The sequence below is a fragment of the Tyto alba genome, unplaced genomic scaffold (assembly GCF_018691265.1).
Source record: "Tyto alba isolate M040663 unplaced genomic scaffold, T.alba_DEE_v4.0 Super-Scaffold_27, whole genome shotgun sequence".
NCBI classification, from domain to species: Eukaryota; Metazoa; Chordata; class Aves; order Strigiformes; family Tytonidae; genus Tyto; species Tyto alba.
Genome location: NW_024881301.1, coordinates 31,690,211 through 31,713,349, shown reverse-complemented (window position 1 = coordinate 31,713,349; position 23,139 = coordinate 31,690,211). Strand labels below are relative to the sequence as shown.

At 38.8% G+C, this 23,139-nt stretch overlaps 1 long non-coding RNA gene across 1 annotated transcript in view; it reads left to right on the top strand.

Annotated features, from left to right (window-relative positions):
* The first annotated feature begins 420 nt into the window (after positions 1-420).
* The window catches only part of LOC116963248, a 133,675-nt gene continuing 110,956 nt past the window's right edge, over positions 421-23,139 (top strand). Inside the window, exon 1 of the long non-coding RNA XR_004408049.2 lies at positions 421-679. This is a non-coding gene — a long non-coding RNA (uncharacterized LOC116963248). The remainder of the gene's footprint in view (positions 680-23,139) is intronic.

The following is a 23,139-nucleotide window of genomic DNA, read 5'->3' as shown; positions in this document are numbered from 1 at the left end:
GCTCTGAGTGGAGTGGCAAGCCCTCCTCAGCAGGGTCATAAAATCATCCAGGACATCTGAAGCATGGCTTCATGCAGTGCCCTCCGAAGCTAAAATGAGGAAAGGTGCCATGTATTTATGTATTTATTGGATTTATTGGCTTCTCCTTGGGGTATGTGAGTGCCTGTTTTCAGGACGTACCAGGACAAAGCATTCAGAAAGGAAGCAGACTCGTAGGAAGCTCTTAAACTCATCTCTGCTGTCCAGTGTGCAGCTGCCTTACCCAGATGTATAGAACTCTGGCTGGCAGCTGACGGAGGAGATGAGTCATAGTGATGCCCAACAAATGGCACAGCTTTAATACTGTATGTGAAGAGCTTTTCACTATTTGTCCTTTGTATCTTCAGTGCCTAGCAAAGCCGGGCAGGAAGTAGACCGCAACAAAAAAAATTCTCATGCAGATGAATTGGGGTACCTGCCAGATGCATGCAGAGAGGTCATTGAGTGGCCATGAGTAGCTATAAAAGCTTGGTTTCCTGAAGCAATGGATATGGAGGCAGCCAGATCTGTCTGGTTACTTACCAGAGTGGCTTCTGCCTCCATGCTTTGAAATACAGTGCTGTTCTGCAGGCCAGATAACCGCTACTAGTGAGAGATTTTGTCCGCTTCTTGCTTCTGTGAGGAGATAAAGGTATCAAAGGTGAGTATTGTGTGCATAGCATTTTTTTCTTTTTTAATCATTTTCTCCAGGGAAAAGAAAAGTGGGGAAAAAAAAAAAAAAGCTTTTCAGTTCTTTAGAACCATGGAGTTGTATAGCAGTCTAATCTTCTGTTCGCTTTTGTCAGGATCATTTTATTTAATATTCAGGGCACAAGACTTTTTCATCAAGTATATTGGCATATTGATCAATGTCTGGAGTCAGGGGGCCAACTTTTACCTGTACAATGAATAAAACTGGAGGATGGCTCAGCAAAACAGATTCGTACTGGAATCTGTATGGGGGTTTTGTTTGAATGTGAACACATAGAAGCTTTAAAGTTACATTTACAATTTTATTTTTTTTTTCTTCATTCACCTGCAATGTGTATTACTCGTGACTGAATTCATAAGATACTTGGGTATCCTGGTACAACTGTATATAGGGACTGTTACTTTACATAACAATAAGGGGTTTTACCAATGACAAGTGCAGATTGGTCAAAAAAATGACAACACTCCAGCATAATCCTAGCCACCAACCTGTTTTAAAGTCCATGCTGCTTCAGAAGATACTTCCCTAAGCCTGTAACTAAAGGTACAGATCGGATTGTTTTGCTAGTTTAGATGTACATACACATTTAGTCTGCACATAGAGTACTCAAAGGTAGCAAAACTACTTTGTCAGTCTGTCATTTTGTTGACTTTATGATATTAGTAATTTCTCAGAATAATCCATCCATTTTGTATTTCATGTGTTTTATCTTTAAATGATACCTGTAATTTATGATGAATGAAGACTGTTTCACTGTATTACTGTAGTGCTTACCGATACTGTCCTAATCACAGTGTGATTCAGGAGTTTACTGAAAGTTTTTAGCTTGAAATGGGATCCTAGAATAACATACATACCTGCCAGCATAACAAGCCTCTATTCAAACTCTGTTCTAATCTCTAGCTAGATAAAAATATGCTATAGCCCAGCATTTTATTTTCAACAGAAGTTTTTAAAACAAATTTATAATCTCAAACTTTGTCTTGGATTTAAATAATTTATTCTACTATGTTAAATTATTTGAATCGGAGTCCATGGCTTCCACCAATAGGGGAAAAAAAAAAAAAAAGGAAACCCCAGAGCAATGAAATATCAGGTGTTTAGCAAATGAGATTAGTTTATCAGCCAACACTGTGTTACTCCCCTGCTAATGTAGATCACTTGCGTCTCCCAGGTACCGCTTCAAAGAGTTATCATATCTGGGAGAAAAAGTAATTGTTACAATACAATAGAAGACTCTGCTCAACAAACAAATGACTTAGCTCACGGGGGCCTGGTAATGAGAAAGCTTTACTTCCCTTCCATTCGCTTATCAATGAGATATGGTTCACTATAATGTTTAAATCCTTTTTGGGGAGAATGGCAATGAAACTGTGTTATTCCCAATATAAATGCTAAATTTGCCTTTTCAATTACAGGCTTGTTCTTTCCAGGTGGGAGCAATAGAGCAAAAATTATGATTAATGGGCTCACAACAATGCTGTACATAAAATATTCAGTCAAAACCTAAGAGGTGTATGTCTTAAAATGGTTCTGAGAAGCATGTCAATTACCAAAAAAATTTGGATACTTACCTTAACCCTTTGTACAATTTCTTAATGTATTTGAGTCAATTAGAAGTCTAGGTCCTGTTTTTGAAATAGTTAAAAAATCCTCTTTAAAAGTCAGTGGCAATTTCTAGCAATGACACTGCTATAAACTAAGGGGTTTTTATAAGCTGTATGGTTTTTATTTTGACTGTCTTCCTGTAAATATAATTTTACCTCAATCATGATTGTATGTCCCACCTAATCTAGGATAACTCCAGCTGAGACTTTGCCTGATGAAATGGTGTAAAAACAAAGAAATAAAATGGGAGAACTCCAGCTTTTTTTTCCCCTGGAAAATGTTGAAATAACTGCTACATTTCCTGTATTCTGAGGTAGTCTGGAATTTTATCTGTTTGAAGAACTAGAGAAAGCAATTATAGTCTTTGGCTGCAAATTTGGACTGAAGCTACAGACATGCACTAGAAACTGAACAGTTATTTGTCCCTCTTTATAAAACCAGAGCCTCTCTGTAAAGCTGCATTGATCTAAAAAGACTGTTACTTACCTCATGCTTTCTCACCTAAACTCCTGTCTCCCTGCTTCCTACCTGCAATCTTTCTTCCTTGCAAAAACCTGAAATTGTGAAAGCTGTGTGTAACAAAATGCACAGTTGCTGTTTCAGTCGGGAGCTGCTTTCACTTCTAGACAGAGAGGGTTAAATGTGAGTCTTCCTGGCAGGGCACCGTGCAGGGTTGATTGGACGAGGGATCGTCAGTGAACACTCTTCTGAACATGTAATTAGAGGAGTCCTGCACTTGTTCTGCCAAGTCCTGAGGACAGTTGTTGAAGATGCTGTTTCTGTCTCATTCTCTCAGTGCTTTACAAGTGAACCCAAACTAGATCTGTCAAGGTCTTACTGCTTTTTGGATCTGGCTCATGTCTTCTCAACAGTACAGGCAAAACTGAATGTTGCCATCTCAAAGATGAACGGCTACAGGCATATGACTCCTGCTTCATGAAGGGCGATGATTGGGAAAAGGAATGGATTACGTAGGGAGACATAGGGGAAAGCCCTAATTTTTGGGTTTTCTGCAATCACATAAATGGGAGAGTGGCAAGTGAAAACTATTGATCTTGGAAGGGATAATGCCCTTTATCAATGCAACTTTCTGAATTGTGTCCTAGTCAAGGAAGAATATTTTTCCCCATTCCTCTGTGTGCAGTTTTAAACAGCTGCTGTAGCTATAGGAAGATTTTCAGTATGCAAATACAGTTGATCGTTATATATAAAGCACTTTTATTTCAGTAAATACAGATATTTCTATTCTACATGCACTCAATATGTAAAAGTGAGTCCTTACTAACAATGCTATTTTGAAAATGGAGGGGCTGGGGCAGACCTACCTTCTAAGACAACAGCCAGTATCAGATGTAGGCATCCAGGCAGTACTACACTAATTTTTCATTCAAGTCTCAGAGTAAAGTGCAAAGATCAGTTTTACCCATGTAAGACACAATGGTAAAATATCTAAACTTATTGGCCCAGAAACCGTTTAGGGAGATACTGCAAGAAATTACAAGATTTCCTCTACTGTCTTAAGCATCCCCATCTGTCAGCATTAAGAAGACTTTATTTAGCTATTAATTTGATCATTGAATATGGCTAAGTAACAGACACAGAGAGGGTGAAAGAAGCAACACCAAGTAGGAATCCTATTCCCATCCTATGACTACAACTGCCAGTCATCCTTTCTCTGAAAAACAAAAATGTTTAGCTGAATGTTCTTCTTTTTCTCCTTATTCACATCTATTTAAGCATGAATTAGTACAAAAACTTAGCCAAATACATACCTTTTTTCCCCTCTGGTAGATACTACTTCTTGCAATTTAAGCTACTAATTCTAAGATACTGCATTTTTTTTCTATTGCTGTCCTTGTTCCCTTGGGAAACAACTTACTCTTGCAGAAAAGCTTTCAATATACTTCCTTTTAAAATTAATCTTGAATTTTATAATTAGTGAGCTTGCCTGGCACTTCTTTTCTTTGCCTTTGTAGCACAGAATTAATTAAGTATGGTCCCGTGCATTCTTTCTTGAAAAATGTTGAATACTGGATACAATAAGTGTTTCTGCTTTTTTCCAGGAAAAAAGTTTGCCTTATTTAAATTCTACAGACAGCTAAAGTAGACAAGAGGACTTTCCACAATAAATTGATCTATGTATAGTTTGTAGAGACCTTCACCCTATGGAAAAGACTGAATTTACAGATTTTAATTTTTCTGCATTTTGCTTGATACTCATCCAACTACACCCATTTTTAATCTCAGGTCTCACATACTGGTTCAGGTAATTACAGTGGAAATTTTATCTATCTGTTTCAGAATATTTTGGAAGAAATGCACAGCAACAAAATACTTTGAGTGCAAAGGCTTGTAAAGAAAACATGTTTCACAGAAAAAGTTATTTTTCCTCTTCAGAAGACATGGAGTGTTTTTTGGAAAAGAATATGTCTCTGTACTTTAATGTTGTGTTTGGAGAGAGAGACTCGCACAAAAACAGGTGTAGAATATATTCCTGTCTCTATAACTGGTTAAATGCTTCATTGTCAGGTTTGACTGAAGTGATGACTGTAATAGGAATAATTTAGTGTTGGATGGTTATCTGAATCCTTGATTTGTTCTCATTTAAGTGAAAGATCCTCATAAACCATGTTCTGTTGAGCATGTGTGTATAGGTTTGCATCAGTATGGTGGCTGAAAGGGATGGCAGTTTTGATAGTGCAGTTTCCAGCCATTAGACTTGCTCCAGTATGTGGGGAGAGCTGCTGAGGTCACCATGAAGTTCTTAGTTGCCATTTATTAATACATAAATTAAGTTTAATTTATGAAAGATTAAATGAATCATGTAGTAATGTGATTTAGTTCCTCATGCAACAGTTTGTGAGGTTATACTTGGATGAACTTGTGAACAAGTTTGTATAGTAATGCATGTATGTGTATAACAATAACTAGCTAAAACTGACATCTTTTTCTGACAACATTATATGTTACTGAAGGAATATCTTTCCATTCATCTCTGAAGGCCTCTTGTATGATTCAGAACAAGGAATATAATTATTTATAAATTCTCATGGTTTGTCATCTCCCCTCCCCACAAACACATTGCATAAGAGACTTTTTTAATGAAACCCAGAATTTTGATTAATTTTATCTCAAAATTATTCTACAGTCTCATTGGTTTTATCCTGTTATCATCAGTGAATGTGACTATGAAAGAATTATATTACTCTAGAGTTTTGAGTATCTTCTATATCATCAGTTGTGATATAGAACACCGGGCTGAGGTTGTGCTATGGGTTAGGAGACTTAACAGTAAATATAGAATTGGTTTTGTATAACCTCAAAAATAGTGTAAAAAACCCCCCAAAAACAACAAAAAAAAACCCAAACCGAAACCCTTCCCAAAGAGGGAATTAAACATTTTTTTTTTTTTGAAAGAAATATTTCACTAAAGAAGGTATGTGCCTTTCATTACTGAAAGGATTATTAGAAATAATTATTCTACTGGAGTATTTCTGCTTTATACCTGACCATTTCAGAACTCTTTCTGTAATAATCACCATAGCTCAAAACTAGTTATGATGAAGTAGAAACTTTAGATGAAGTCTTCTGCTTATAAATCAGAAAATACTGACATTAAACACTGTTGTCCTGCTTTAAAAATTAATGTCTGCAGTATTACACAAGCATGTTTTAGAAAAGTGAACACCTGATGGGTGTCTGCTTCCTTGAGGAGTCATCACAGTGATATGAAAATAATGAACTAAACAGGAACGATTCGAGTCATTTTGATAAGACTGTAACATTCCAGAGAAATAGTGTCATGTAAAGAAAAATCAAAGTTATATAAAACTGAATATAAGAAAGATGGTATTAACACTGAGGTACACTGGTTAAAAATACAATCTTTATGTAAGAAAGTAAGAACAATAAAACTAAATATTGTGAACAGACAATTATGATAAAAATACTATGAGTTTCTGTTTAAGAGGAAACTAGTATTTTCACAACAGTGGAGTTAGATTTCCCCGTGTTACTCTTTTATGTCCTCACTTTTAGAAATACTTTGGAACAAGTATTAAAAACCAATACATTAAAAATATTTTGTTTTGAAAGCTTGGTATTTTCTAGCAGATCTCCAGCTGCTTCTGCCATAAGGCACAACAATAATCACATATATTTAAATTACAATTGGCAAAAAACTGTGGTGAAGCATGGCAGATATCACAATTTGTTGTCCTTACAAAACTGTATCTAGTTATTTGTTCACGATTTTTCAAATTTTACCTATTTTTGATATGTTTCCCAACCAATTAGTATGACTGAATGAAAATAAATGATAATTTTCCCTTAATATGTCAGCCTTCCCAGTCTCACTGAAATGTGTAAATGACCTTTGGGCATAGATTAGGTAAGAAAAACATGTGCCAAATATCTATAGGAATGTTTTGTAAAATTATGAGCTCATGGTAACAAAATTCTATTGCAGCCTTCTAGCACTGTGATACCTATTTCCCTTACACTTTATATCCTAGGTGTTATATTAAAAGAAGATTTTATGAAACTGGTTATATTCATTAATATTGGCAGAAAATAATCTGTTTTATCTAGTTATTGTTACACACAAGTAGTATGAGAGTATAGCAAATGTAGCAAAAACTACAAGCTACAGTGTCATTAGTATACTTGTTACTATAGTTATACTATAATTATTCCTCTTTTTTTAAAAAACTAAGAATTAAGCTTTTACTTGCCTGTAATGCTGTGAAGTGTAATAGCAGCATGAAGTTGCTTCTATCCTGAAAGGAAAGGCAAAATAGAAGAATTTTTTATTTTTTAACACAGATTCTGGTGACCTGCAATGTTGTTGTCTTTTGCCTTATGACTTTTTAATGGATTGATTTTTGCCCTACTAATGCTCACAGCATATTTCCATGAGAATCTGTATGAGGTTCATATTCCTCACAAAGTGGATTTCTAGGGTGCTTGCAAGAAGTATCTAAAAAGATAGTAAATGTCTCTGCTCCAAATCATTTATTCAGTCTTAAAGTCCTCAGAAAAATCTGGCAGGACAGATAAGGCTTGAGTCTCCTAGCTATGCAAGTTGTACTCTGTGGCATCAGAAGTGAGAAAAAGCGTTCTTCTGCAGAGAAGACTCCTTTGGCAGCTGTCCTTTCTTCAGCTCAGACTGTTCTAGGGGGATCAGTGAAAGACTAGTGATAGGCGTAGACCACAAAATATTAGCGCTATCTCTTGCCTGTTACGGATATCAGTTTAATTTATGATTTGTTCCGCTGCCTTCAGTTTTCTCTGTGTTTTGAGATGGGTTGGAGAGCTCTCAGCCAAGCTTCTTTGAACTCAAAGGCTGAATAAATCATTTTCCCGTGCAGTCTGGCATGCTCAGCTACAGAAAGGGGAGAGCTCACCTGCCCTAGACACCCAAAGACATCGAAGTTTAGTGATATTATTTCAGCTCTTGTGGGGGTGGGGTGTCTTTTTCTATACAATCGCTGTACAATCTCCCTCTTGCTTGAGATGTGACCATTACCAAAGTAACATTTAATCAGGACAGATCTGTTCAAGTCCTTAGCACTCGTGAGCTCAGTTTTCCTCTCATTTTGACCTGTACAATTCCATACGCCAAGGGGGTGGGTGGATGGGTGGGTGGGTGTTACAGATCACTTTCACTATGTAAGAGAGAGGATAATTAGACTTAATGGGAAGCTTTGATGAAATGGATGTTCCGTAGCTCACAGTGCACCTTCAGAGGCGTGCTGCCTGAGAAATGTATTGAAATCGGTCATGTCCTTTTGCACACTCTGTGAAACCCCTGCTATTAAATCTATCATCAAGCAGTTTGCTCGGTTTGCCAAAGGACATCTTGAACTGAAGTCCAGAGAATTGAGCATATAATTGAATCACTACTGACCAGCTGTCACAACAGCCCCCTCCTCCTCCAAATGCATGAAAGGAAGCAAATGAGACAGCATGTTTCAAACTTTTATTCTGACAACATCCCATTGTTGTGCTCTAGCACTGAGCCAAGCAGAACTGAAGAGAAATCATCCTCCTCATTACATTTTCTGAAAGCTTATTAAAAGCACTTGTGTGCTGCTGATATCACCACAGGAGCCGACTGAAACTTCAGAGATGAAGCCAATATGTTGTTTGAGATAATGGTAATGTATGCAAAACAGCAAGAAAAATATACCGTCCTAGGAGCCTGAAAAAAAACCACAATTTTAGCACACCTGAAGAATTGGACAGATGTGATTGATGAGATATTTGTGATTGGCTATATATTGGCCATTATATTATGATACAGTATGTGACCTTTGTATTATGGTCTGTAGAACCTAACTGATTAATTAAACCACTACACAGTCTTATTCTTTAGCTGGATACCCATATGAATTTAAATACCTGCCACAGCTTAGACCTGCTAGAGAATACAGGTAGAATCCAGACCTGCTGTCAGACCTCCCCAGTTACAATCCACTTCCTGTATGAGGGAAGAAGCATCCTTCCTGGAATACCTTGTTCCATCTATGTGGTTACCATATAATCACATAGGCTCTGTAATGCACCCTGGCTAGGTGTTGTCATCTTTCTAGAAATGTCCTATAGATATACAGAAATACTTTGAATTTTTTTTTTTTTTTTCCCAAATGCAGTTATACAACTAAGTAGAAAATAGGACAGCATCATTTTAAAACAGGGGACATGAGGTGTAGGCATGTCTTCAGAAAGGCCAGGCTTTCTTTTTTTTAGCTCTGTGAGTCTTGCCCTGCTGGGAGAGGCCGTGTGGCCTTGGAGTAGCCTAAACCTTTGCAAGCCATAAGTCTGAAACAGGCTTGTATGAGCAAATAGTGTCTGATGGGGAAGAACCTGTGTTCCTTTGAGACTGAGACATTTAAAATGAAAGGGGGAGAAGAGAAAGGAATGGAGAATAGAAAAGAGGGATTTTGGTCAGTTCATATGGTACCTCCATCAATTGCTATCTTATTTTTAAAAGGATCGATTGAAAATTTTAATTTCAACGCTACTGAAGCTGAATAAATGAGAACATAAGAAAAGATACCAAACTGTGTGGCCATTGTTTCTGTTTTGTAGATACGAAGTTATATCAAACTTTGATCTTAACAAAACAAAGAGCTCCTCCATAGTGTTCAAGAAAAATGGTTTGAAAAATATATATAAATGCAGAAACACACATCCTTTCTACTTACATTTTTCTGAGACAGTATATTCTGAAGCAGATCTGTTATGGAGTCTTCAGACAGTGAAAGTAGATTGTTTTTAATGATTTATGTCAGTTGAATTAGAGATGATTTATCACTGTTTTCTTTAAAACAACTGACTGTAGAATAAGAAAAGAATTCTCTTGCTATGTTTCCAGTCAGGGAAAATTGTCATGGTGTTGGATCCATGGAGCTCAGACCACCATAGTACTTGTATAATTCCAGTCACTTCAATTATTTTCTGTGGTGTTTTGGAGTGGAATCAAATCTGTGCTTTTCTTCAGAAGGATGTATATGTGATGTTCAGCTGAACACATGTGAAACCATATAGCATGCAAATGCAGACCAGAGCCATAAATGAGCCTGTTTTATTTTGATTTTGGTTTTGGCAGATGCAAGAACCTTATTCCAAATTTACTAGTAAGTAATATTCAGTTAATGGGAAAATCCTTCCCCCCAGAAGAAGCAAAACAAAACAACAACAACAAAAAGAAAATGATACCCGAGTTCTTCTAGAGTATAAAATACAGACACAAATGTCTTGATTCCCCCAGTCTGCAGATTATGCTGTTCCACTAAACCCCCGCTGCTTTTTTTTTTTTTTTTTTTTTTAACTGGAACAGTGCTTACAGTTTGAGAAAATAATTGCATCAATCTTTATACGTGAGGTAAGAATTCAGTTTCTGCAGAGGAATTTAAATAGCAAGTAAGGATAGTTATTTTTCTGATGTTTGATAAGTGGAAAAAAGATTTAGTTATCTTGAGGTGAGATTGCTTTTCAGAGAGGATGACATTTATTACCTCAAGGATGTATTTCAGAAAATCCCTATCCTTTATCCAGAGGTGATAGCTCTGTTCATCAGAGAAGGCGGCAACTGGGAAAAGAAAAGATTCATTATACTTTTGTGTGCCTGAGCGGGGACTGCAATTGGTTTGTTTCTGCAGAGGACATTGGTAGAATAGAGAGTATGTTCTGCAGAGAAAGAAGAATTTATCAAGCAAAACCTCTCCCAACTTCTTTTCAATTCTGTGGTAAACTTCTTGTGCTCTTAATTCTCATCTGTTATTTCCTTAATAGACAAACTTCCAAACTATTGGGTAGTCATAATGAGAGTGAAATCACTTCCCCTCCTCAGCTCCCCAAAAGCCCAATCGTTTAAAGAGCAGCAGAATTAATTACTTTGGCGTTGCATCCTGTCCACTGCCTTCCTTCCAGGTTATCCCATCCGCCTGTTGTGTCCTCCTTTAACCCTTCTCAACATACCTACACCTCCCCTTGCCATACTTCTTGCCCTTTTATTATTGCTTGTCCTCCTTCCCACCAAGTTGCCTTCCCTGTCCAGCCAGACCATCAGCCACAGGTCCTGTGCCTGAGTCTGTGCTACGGGGGGTCTTGCTGGGTGGTGCTCGCTGCCCGCCCTGCCTGCAGCGAGAGGGAGAATCGCAGAGCTCGCACCTTCCCTTTCCTTCCTCTTCCCCTCCCTACAGGGCACTAATTCAGTTATCTGCCTTCTCTCAGTCATCTCTTTATCATCCCTGAGACCTCTGCCTCAGTCAAATTTACTGCAATTGGTCAAGGGAGTGAAGAGTTTTAGGAGAAAGCTGACAGATGAATAAATAGTGTCATTACATAACCCTCCCCCTTCATTAGAGAATTGGAATAAAATCCCACTTTCCTAGTGGAAGGAATTTCTCCGTTTTTATGTAGCATGAAATCAAACTGTTATGTTTTCAAGATGTGAGACAGTATAGCAGACTATCATACTGTCATTTTAAAGGGATCCTACATGCATACGTGGTCTTCTGCAGGTTAATAATAAGCCCTTTGAATTTAGACCTATTGACTTCATTATACCATGGGAGACATGCCTCAGGGCTTTCTAGAAGACAGCTTTTAGCTTGCCATGATACCTAGGAAAGCTGAAAGAGAAGTATACTAACTCAGCACATAAATGGAAATACTTTCCTCCCTGGAACTGTTTAAGGCCAGGCTGGACGGGGCTTTGAGCAACCTGGTCCAGTGGAAGGTGTCCCTGCCCATGGCAGGGGGGGTGGAACTGGATGATCTTTAAGGTCCCTCCCAACCCAAACCACTCTATGATTCTGTGATAAATGATCCTGGTTTATCCTAATTCCAAAGCCAGTGTTGCTTAGTTTTGGGGGTTGGCTATCATCTGCATGACCTTAATCCGAGGAGAGGCTGCTGTCCCTTTCTGCTGAATACCTTTCCTGCAGTCAAATTCCCTGCCTCCAGCATGTTTGAGCTGATAGCAGGCCTAAGTTTAGATTCCACAACCTATGTTCCTGCCCTGTTGTCTCAGAAGCTTGCTGCCCTTTGGTGTGTGACAGTGGCTTCTTGCCATGCAAACAGAGTGAATGTGGCTGTGCTGGGTTTCTGTGGTGGGGTTTTTTGGTAGCGGGGGAAAGGGCTACAGTGGTGGCCCCTGTGAGGAACTTCTTGAAAGCTCCCCCCCAGTTCCAAGTTGGACCCACCTCTGGCCAAGGCCGAGCCAATTAGCGATGGTGAACGGGAATGTCTGTGGCCCGTGGAGAGGACTCACGCCGGAGAAGTTAATGAAGGACTGTCTGCAGTGAGAGGGGAGCCCTGTGGAGCAGGGGAGGGATGTGCAGCATTCACCCCACCTCCTGAGAAGGAAGGAGCAGGAGCTGGCTGTAACACCCATCCCCTGCCCCTGAGCTGCTGGGGTAGGAGGTGGAGAGATGAGGAGCAGAGCTGAGCTGGGGAAGAAGGGAGGGGTGGGGAGAGGTGGTTTTTGGATGTGGTTGGTGCTTCTCACTGTCCCACCTAGTCTGTTAAGTGTTGTCTTTGTTAGTGTTTGAATTAGTGATGTTCTTTCTTTTTCTTCCCCTAATGTGTCTTTTGGCTGTGACCGTAATGGGTGAGTCATCCCTCCCTGTCCGTATTTGGGTTCTTGATCCATTTTGCTTAATTTTCTCCTTCCCATTCCTCAGTTGCCCTCTGGGCTCAAACCATGACAGTGGCCCATAAACAGCAAGAGCCATCTTCTGGCTTGAGTTTCTATTGGGGATGAGCAGTGGTGAAGCTACCTCAACAATCTTGCCACAGGCTGAGAAAGTAAAATGAATAAATTGCCTAGTAATAGGAAGGTTAGTTGTGGGTAGGGTAGCTAATCAAACACACCTTCATAAACAATCAGCAGTTCTAAGAGAGATGAGTCAAACTGAATAATGTCAGATGGACAGTTTCTGGACAAGCTTCTTGTCAGTTCTCGGTGAGAAATATATTGGGTAGATGTGCAAGGAAGGACCTTTTTGTTCCTCATTAAGCTATAAACCTGTGTGGCTTGATAGAATCAAAGAAAGAGTAAACATGTTCTTTTAGTCTTCTGTCTTAGGAATGAAGGACTCTTAAGCCTGTTTCGAAACTAATAGTAAAGCTTACCACTTCTCCAGATGAATTTAAAAGTGACCAAAAAAACCTATTTTAAGTTAATCTGCAGTTCTAAATTATTTAATTGTTCTTTTTCTTTGCAAGTATTTTGTCAGTATAGATTTTGTCAGGTTAATATTCACTATTTTTTAATTCTAATTCTTTTGCTCATGTTTTAATGTTGTGAAGTTTGATTTTTATGGTGCAAAGATGTGTCCTTGAAATATTATATGCTTATCTAAAACTTACTCTTTTCTTAGTTTGGATATTACATAATTTAATAAGATATTGAAAAAAAATCTCTTGAAGATTTCAATAAGATGCTTCCTGTTCAAGAAAACACAGTACGGCCTTATGCATTTTTTGGCATCTCTAAAAGTATTGAGACTCACACTGCTCTGTTATAATCTATTTCAAGGCTAGACATTGAATTCTGACCTACAATTTCACACACAGAAGCTATTAAATATTCTCCTATTAACAAAAATCTCAATTCAAGTTCTTGGCTGCTGAAATTTATTTCTTCTTGACAAAATGGAAGCAAATTAGATAAGCTTCTGCACAACAAAGAGAATTAATGGGAGACAGTTACCATATAGGAGGCGATACTCATCACAGAGCAAATGAAATAATTGTATAATATCACCTGCTTCTTCTGGTATAAATTATCATTGCTCTGCTGTATGTCCTTTAATTATGATAAAATGTCTTCAGTGGCTTCATTCTCTTTCTTTTTAAAGTATATATTTAGTAATCTTCTTTTATTACTCCGAACATGCTATTTAACAGGCAATATTTATTTGATACGGCATTGAAAATATTGGGTGTTTGGTTTATAAATAAAGGATAAAACTTTTTCTTGAAGAGAATAAAAAGAATGCCCATGCAAACCTCATAAAGTTCAACAAGGCCAAGTGCAATGTCCTGCACACTAGTCGAGGCAATCCCGAGCACAAATACAGGCTGGGCCGTGAGTGGATTGAGAAGAAGGACTTGGGGGTATTGGTGGATAGAAAACTGACCATGGGTGAGCAATGTGCGCTTGCAGCCCAGAAAACCAACTGTGTCCTGGGTGGCATCAAGAGAAGCGTGACCAGCAGGTTGAGGGAGGTGAGCCTCCCCCTCTACTCCACTCTTGCGAGACTCCACCTGGAGTCCTGTGTCCAGCTGTGCGGCCCCCAGCATCAGAAGGACATGGACCTGCTCAAGCAGGTCCAGAGGAGGCCACAAAGATGCTCAGGGGGCTGGAGCACCTCTCTTTATAAGGACAAGCTGAGAGAGTTGGAGTTGTTCAGCCTGGAGAAGAGACGGGTCTGGGGAGACCTTATAGCCGCTTTCCAGTACTTAAAGGGGGCTACAGGAAAGCTCGTGAGGGACTCTTTCTCAGGGCATGTAGTGATAGGACAAGGAGTAATGGTTTTTAATCAAAAGAAGGTAGATTTAGATTAGATACAAGGAGGAAATTCTTGAATGTGCGGGGGGTGAGGTGCTGGCCCAGGGTGCCCAGAGCAGCTGTGGCTGCCCCCTCCCTGGAAGGGTTCAAGGCCAGGTTGGACGGGGCTGGGAGCCCCCTGGGCTGGGGGAAGGGGGCCCTGCCCGGGGCAGGGGGGGTGGACCTAATGATCTTTAAAGTTCCTTCCAATCCAAACCATTCTGATTCTATGAATGAGTCCTTTCTTACACCATCATATATCTATGAAGGTGACAGTAGTATCACTAGTATCCATTAAATCATCACTCTTCCTTTCCCTGGTCTGTAGTTTCATACTGTTTCCCATTATCACACCGTCACAACAAGTTCTGTGAAAAAACAGCTGGTAAAAGTGGAATATCTTGCATATCTTCAATTGCAAGAGAGGGGTTAAAGTATGGTTGTGGAAGAGATTCATTTGGCCCTGCTTTTGATAAGCAGAGGAACCTCATTGCCCTCTGTGAAGCTGCAAATGATGGATGCAAGCCACATTTGACCTTTCTATACCACCTCAGGACTCCTAGATCAGGAGTTTATAGAGATTTATGTGTAGCTCGGACCCAAATATCTTAAAAGCCCTCTAGATTGTAGGAGCATGGCATAACTCTTCTCTCTGTTGGAAACCTGGTCTACCAGTTCAGGAGCACAACTGCAGGTTCAGTGGAGGGTGGGAGGAGGGAGAGGATGGACAGATTCAGGGAAGGATCATCGGCTCTGAGCTGTCTAAGATGAGATGCTGAAAGCTGAGCTGGTTACTTCAGGCTCCCTTTCCAGTCCAGCAGCAGGTGCTTCCAGATGGTGTCCTTGCTCCTCTGAAAGCAGATATTTTTAAAGGTCTTTCCACAGACTTTCAAGAGAGCCTGAAGTGACCAGCTCAGACTTAGTGTGAATGTTGAGAGGTCGAAATGAGGACAAGTGAATCTCAGCCCACCCTGGCACTTCATGCTCTTCTTCACCCTCACCTGGGAGTCAGCTGCTTGCGAGTTTTTGGATGGTCATTTCAGCATGCTCTCTAGGAAGTGTAGCCATTGGTCATTATATTGTCCTACATTCCTCTACAGGAGTGAATGAATAATGCCACTAATGGGAAGGAAAAAGGACAGAGCCGTGCTTTCTTTATGAGGAAGGTGATGCCATAAAAACCTTAAGTTGTGCTACTGCTCACAGTTTCATGGGATTAATATTTCTCCTTATTAGAAGTATTTATTAATAATATAGTAAGTTAGAAAACTGTAATTTATGCAGGGTAAGGCAAGGGAAGGTGGCAGAACCTCTTTTTTTTTTTTTTTTTTTTTTTTTTTCTCTAAGAAGAAAGAATAATTCATGACAACTACTGTAGTCTGCCACATCACAGGTAGAGTTTTACCCTTGAATTTATGGAGTTATATCTCCAGAAGTGGTGAGGAGTGCCAGTAGCTCAAGTCTGTCAGCTGCTCTAGTCAGGGAAATTTAGCATCTGTGTTTGGATTTACCAACCATTCCAAGATGACCCTTTTCACTTTAAATTAAAAGGGAAAAAAAGAGGTGGGTGGGGGGGAGGAAATAAAGGAAAAATGCCTTGCAGTGTAACCTTGTGCCTTCTATGCACAATGTACTTTTTCTCATAGCCAGCTCTGGTGTATCTGTGGAAAATGCATTTTTTTTGCTCCTTTGCGCCATGCCTCCAAAGCCTTGGTACATTCTTTTTGGTTATATAATCACCTAGATGTGTTAATAGAAAAAGCAGTCTTTAAGGGGAAGCAACAGTGACAGCTTCAACCACTCCATAAAAAAACCCCAATTTTTTCTGAAATGGCTATACTTATATGGATATGAAAAGACAGATTTAGCTTCTATGTCATTCTTCAGGTCTTTAGTGCCTAGTGCTTGTGACAAAGAACTTTCTGGAAGAGTCAAGAATGATTTAAATTCCTCACAAAAATCAAGGCTAGAATTATACCTCGTGTGAGAATTTTTCTGTGGCTTTTCTAATGCACTGGATTTGTGCAAACATGTCACACCAAAGTGGCAAGGATTGTATTGAAATTTTTTATGCTGTTTGATCCTCACTGGGAATTCTGAACTGTTAAGGTCAAAGTTTGCAGTGCCTTGCAGAAGAAGCCTATATAAAGCTTTGGACTCCTATGTGGTCTTTCACCCAGTGCTTTAATGCATCTATATCTATATCAAGTCCCTTGAAAAATCTTCATTTCATGTGAAGGAAGGACTGTGGAATGAAGTGTGGATGCACTGTTATGTATGAGGTCCAGAGAGATTATTTCAGAAGGCCTGATGGGAGTTGAGCACTCAAACTACAGAGGCATCTGGAGACAGACCAAGCACTGTTTACAACCTTAAAGAGGATACTTGCAACTGTTATTTTGCAAATGCTATTTGCAGATATTACAACTATTTTATCCATGTTTTATAAATTCTGGGATGTAAGAATACAAGAATTATGGAGCTTTTGGCCAGATAGTTCCAGTTAAGAAATATGCATTAAATATCTTCCACGGTTAGCTTATATTTCTCATCACGTTCAATCATTTAATTTATTTAATACTTTTTGTTATCACCTTCCTTTTTGCAGCATTCAGTGAAGTCTAATCTAAGACTGAAAGTCAGCAATAGTTAAGTTTGGATATTAAACATGTCAGTTGCCTTTTATCTTTAAAAACATAATCACTTTTCATAAAGAAATTATTATATATATTTTTTAAAGAGGAGGATATGGCTAGTGAGTTTACTTCAGCTCACATCAGCTTTAGCAGAAAATACTAGTTACTGAAGCCTTACCTGGGAATATCATCCTGGATTTCTATTTTTTAACATCTTGGTATTTGTTGCTATGAGGACTGTGAAGTGTCCTATTGATCTCCTTTAAGGTAAAAGTTGATAAGATCAAAGATACAAGTTGTGGATACATCTCAACAGAGCTCTTCCTTTCATGTATGCCCCACAGGGCCTCTTCACCGACTTCACATATGCTGCTGTCGGAGAAGGAAAAGCACTACTGGCAAGGAGAAAAAACATGCAGGAAAAAGGAGTGCAAAAATGTACTCCTTGCTGCTGGAGCACAGAATTGATGGCAGTAGCATTACTCCAGTTTCCAGGAAGGAATCGGGTAGGAGAGGAGAAACTGGCCAGTGCACAGCAAATGGAAAGGGTCTAGGCAAAAAGGTCAGCACAATGATCTACACTATAGTAGTACCGCAGGTGCCCTGGTATTATCATAAAACCTGCACCTAATAATTTTAGTTGTTGTTCATCAGTCTGCAACCCATGCTCTTTGTCTACCACATGTAATAGGAATGACTTGTGCAGCTTTATCCTCTGCTCAGGGTTGCATCCATTTTGGAGGTAGCACATATTTAAACTAAAACAATAAAATTATAAATTAAAGGAAATTTGAGATTTATTGAGTGCCAAAAATGCATGCACAAAAATTTGCTGATGAAAAGTCTTGCCAGGATGTCAAAAGCTGCTTTAATGTTTAGATGAATTTGACTTGAATGGCGCTGCTAGATAGGAAGATTATTTATTTCTGTGTTATGGTAGCTGGTGAGATACTGTATGTTACAACTGCATAGTACTGTTCAGGAAGACACTGTGAGAGCAGAGACACAGTATGTACATTTAAGAAAATTAGGCACTAATATCCTATTAACGACAGATGATTATGAACAAATATATTCCCTGAGGCCATGAAGAAAGCCAAGAATGAAAATGAGCAATAATTCTCTAGTTTCTTATGGCTGCTTAAAACGGGATCCCAAGAGGAATTTCTCACTATTTCTTCAGCAGTGACTAAAGATATGGTTTTGTCTTGAAGGGGCTTTTTGGTAAGAGACAGAGATTTGTCATTATATAATGGGCTAAAGTCATGTAAGTAAAAATTTGTTTTCACACAAACCAAAGTGATAATGGCATTGTCAGACACAAATATTCTACTACAGCAACTAGCGGGTGATAACTTCAAATACATTTTCTGGGAGTTTCAATTAATTTTTAATGATGTTCTGGGCTTGGCCTGTCAAAGATTGTAACTTTGTGCACTCAGAGATTGGGCACTTAACAACCATAAGTATCTTTGAAAATCCTAGTCAGAAAATAGTATGTCAATATTAGTGAAACACTTTGTATGTGAAGAATTAGTGTATGAAGTAGAGAGGTTGAAAATAAGAGGGAAAATTACTTTTTGGAAGATCAATATAATCATCAGTATTTAAATGAGAAAATGCATTATTAATTAAAGTGGCCTTAGTGTATGAAATTCATCATTAGGCTACCTGCTTATCAGTAGAGATGTTATGCAATATTACTAAACCTGACAGTGTTGAGTTTATGTGCATGGTGGGGTTTTGATAGTGGAGGGAGGGGCTACAGCAGTGACCCCTGTGAGAAGCTTCTCAGAGCTCCCCCAGCTCCAAGTTGGACCCACTTCTGGCCAAGGCTGAATCAATTAGTGATGGTGGCTCTGCCTCTGTGATAACATATTTAAGGGGAACCTGAGAGGAAGAGAAGTTCTGAGGAAGATACCTAAGCAACCACTGAGGTCAGTTGAAGATAGGAGGAGGAAGAAGGTGGGAGGTGTGCCAGAGCAGAGACTCCCCTGCAACCCAAGGTGAGCGGGCAGGCTGTCCCCCTGGAGCTCACAGAGGTCCACGGTGGAGCAGATGCCCTCCTGCAGCCTGTGGAGGACCCCTCACCAGATCAGGTGGATGTGCTCAAAAAAGGCTGGGACTCTGTGGGAAGCCCGTTCTGGGTCAATCTGTTACTGGGACAACTGCAGCCCGTGGGAGGGACCCAAGCTGGAGCAGTTTGTGAAAAGCTGCAGCCTGTGGGAAGGACTCATGTCAGAGAAGTTCATGGAGGACTGTCTCCCATGAGAGGGACCCCATGCTGTAGCAGGACAAGAGTGTGAGAAGTCCTCCCCCTGAGGGGGAAGGAGCAACAGAAACAATGGGACTGCAACCCCCATTCCCTTCACCCTGCGGCACTGGTGGGGAGGAGGTAGAGAAATTGGGAGCAAATCTGAACCCGGGAAGAAGGAAGGGGGGAAGGTGTTTCTCAGATGTGGTTGTATTATTACTGTCATACTCTGTTTGATTGGTAAATTAAGTGTTGGTGGTGGTGTTTAAATTAAATTGATGTTCTTTCTTTCCTAATGGAGTCTGTCTTTTGCCCGTGACCATAATGTGTGAGTCATCCCTCCCTGTCCTTGTCTCAATTCTGGGACCTTTTGTTTTATTTTCTCATCCCCATCCCTGAGGGGGAAGGAGTGAGTGAGCAGCTGTGTGGTTCTTAGTTGCCCTCTGGGCTTAAACCACAACACTGGCAGAGGTACATATTGTGATTGAACTGCAACAGTCGGTACAGGTGGCCTGAATTCTACTTAAGACCCTTGGCTTAGGGAGCTGGGTGTTTCTGAGTATCTGTGATGCAGGAGTCACAAGGCCTAAATGAGACAAAGACAGTCACCTCCTAACAGCAGCATGTCAGTGAAACAGCAGTTTTTTTTGTGGAGGCTTGGTTCTCTTCCATTCTTAAGTATAGCATTAAATACAGCAATACTCCTTACATTAAGTTACTTTACAAATAATATGCCAGATGCTGTTTTCTGAAATAGCATGTAATTGATGTGTAATTTAGTACTAGATGTTTTAGTTATTGTGGTCTTTATCATAACATAACATACAAAATTGTATATGATAAGTATCAGTGCTAGAATAGGACAATATGAGCTAGTAAGCTCATATTCACTAGTAAGTGGGGTAAGATTTCTGCAATTATAGCTAATTTCTCTATTATAATTTCCTGAAATAATCATTACCTCTGTTTTTATGTATCTACTCTTCCTCTTTTACATTTGTTTTTATTTTCCTTCTGTATCCATGCAAAGATAATTGAAACAGATGATACGCCTTTGCTATGGTACATGAATGTGCCATAACATATCTATAGTGTTGCATGATTAAGTCGTTAAGTGACTGGAAAAGGTAGTTTCTTCAGTGGAGGTTCCTTAATCTCTTATAATTTCCATATTAATGGCAAGAAAGCAAGAACTGCTTCAGTTGTCTCATATGTGATACGATGACCAGGAAACATCACTCAGGACCCCTGTTTTTTAGAAAGTTGGTGTTTGTTGCTGTGATGACTGGGAAGTGTCCTATTGATCTCCTTTAAGGTAAAAGTTGATCGGATGACAGAAAAACACAGGCCATGTGTTGTTACTCATCTGTGAGAAGAATGACCACATGAAAATCATTTCCCCTGTGAATGGTCAGCCAGTGCTGCTGTAATACTGAATTTTCTGGAAGGACCAGGTTGGTTGTGATTAAGAAGGTAGAAGTGCAGGCCATGGCAAGAGGAAAGATCTGCGCCTTGGGCAAGAAGAGAACTTGTACTTTTGACTTTGTCATTTACAACACTTCCCCAAAATGTGGTGTGGAGCTGTTCTTAGGAAATGCATTACTGATGGCTCTCAAAGAGCCTTAATTCTATGGTTATGGTGCAGAAAGACTGCTGGAAGCTGGTGGGAATGGTACCCAGTCTGTACTATGAAATGTGTGAGACCAGCCCTGGCTTCCCTGTCAGATTTCAGCAACTGTTCTCAATGAGCATTGTGATTTAATGCATGTGTCAGAAGGATTCAGGCATAATGGTCCTTCTGCTTAAAGGCTCCTAGTGAATATTTCCTTTGTCTAAAGGGTTCAGTCGTATTTTTTATACTGCATGATGGCTGAAATGACAATTACACATTAGCTGCTTCTTCCTCCTTCCAACAGTTTCTCTGGTATGGAACTATGGGAAGTATGGAAAAAAATGACAATCACTTTATCCTTTATTCCAAAAAGTCACAGCTCGCTCTTCCACAGGATTTAGTAAGGTTCTCTGACATTTTTTAATCTTCTTTTCTTTCATTTCCTTTTTTTTTTTTTTTTTTTTTTTTTTTTTTTTTTTTTAAAAAAAAAAAAAAAGTGTGTCTACCAGTCTCTGGAACATTTCTATGTAATACCATTACATTTTAGTGTCTTAAGACCAAAGAAAGTAATTTCATTTATGTTGTAATTTCCAAAGTTGATGACATCAAGATGTTATTTCCAAAGCTGTTAAAATATACTCCTAGACAATATTTGACAGAAAATTTCCCCAAAATACAGAAATTTAAAAACAAAAAAACCCCAAAGGTGCTGATATTTTATAAATAATGTGTTATATTAATTTAGTTTATACTGTATGCATAAATAAATATGGTAGAGCTGACAAGGAGAACCTCACTGAAGACTTGAGCAAAACCTCAAGTGTAACAAATCCCTATAGCAAATAAGGACTGAGCTTCCCAAAATGAAAGCCTAGGCATGATGCAAGCAAAGCCCTTGTTATTCTATGTAGTCACTTGAATTAAATTTGATATTTTGTATGCACATTGTCCATTTTCTTTAATAAAAGTCATTATAATAAGAAGGGATTCCCTGCAGTTGTGAACTTTGCATAATGCCTACAGAATTATTTATAGTTTGCATCTAGCTCTGAGAATAATTATTAGCTTTTCCGTGGCCAACCTGTGCCAGTCTTTTCTTACTGATTGCCAACCTGATCTCCTTGGATATAGTACCTTATGTTTCACAGCACAATCTATCCAGAATAGAGTTATTTAATGACGTCCTAGAATTCTTGTCTGACTGTCTTTATGTGTACCTCTATGTAGTTGTGTGTGAAGCTAGTTTGCAATTGAGCAGGCAGTATCCTTATAATGTCTTCAGTAAAAAAAAGATTTAGATTATTGTTTTTATTGTGGACAGTGAAATGAGTCAAAACTTACAATTTCAGTTTCAACAGGCTGAATCTGAAAGCATACCAGTAATTATAGCTGCTTCTGTTTCCTTTTCCTCACAAATACCTTCAGTAAAGCTGCATGGACTCTTTACTCAGACTCAATACTCCTTCATGTACACAGGTCAATGTATGGGGCAACTTTAGGAAGTTATTTTTCTCTTTTTGAGCCACTTTGTTCATCTGAAAAGCTAAGGCAATGATGCTGACTTTCTTTGCATAGTGCTTTGTGACCTGCTGGTTGAAAGGACTATGCAGGAGCTATGTATTAAAAGTACTGCTATTCTTCAAAGACTGTTTTCTTGGTTTAACCAAAACAGTGTCAGTAACTTCTAGTTTTACTATTCTGCCTTTTATATTTTATTGCTTTTACTTAGTAAATTAAATATTCTGGCATTATCTCCTAATGTAGAATTCTGGCAAATATATTTACTGTCATAATAGAACAACTAAATGGAAGATTAAAATGCAGATGAGGTGAACTGCCTGAAGGGAGCATACTCACTTAATGAACTAGTTTATTACTATAATACTGTAGCGTGGAAACAATTTTTAAAAGTCTGTTAACATACATAAAACCATTGTTATCTCTGTGTTTAAATAATTTTGAAACCTGTTTGGCAGAACAGATGATGTTTGAAAGGTTAAGTGACCTGGGTGAAAACTGTTGGGTTTTATGACTGCCTATTTATCTCCACCTTCTTGTTTGTTTTATTACACTTCTGGATGTACTTATTATTAATATATATGACTAATACTTGCAGAATCCTCCTAAGGTCTTGGAATCAATTCATACGTTGCAGTAGTTAGTTTCAAAAGTTTATAAGCAAAATGTAAAAAATATTTCCTCTGTGCATGTAATTTTTCAGTTTATTGATCATTT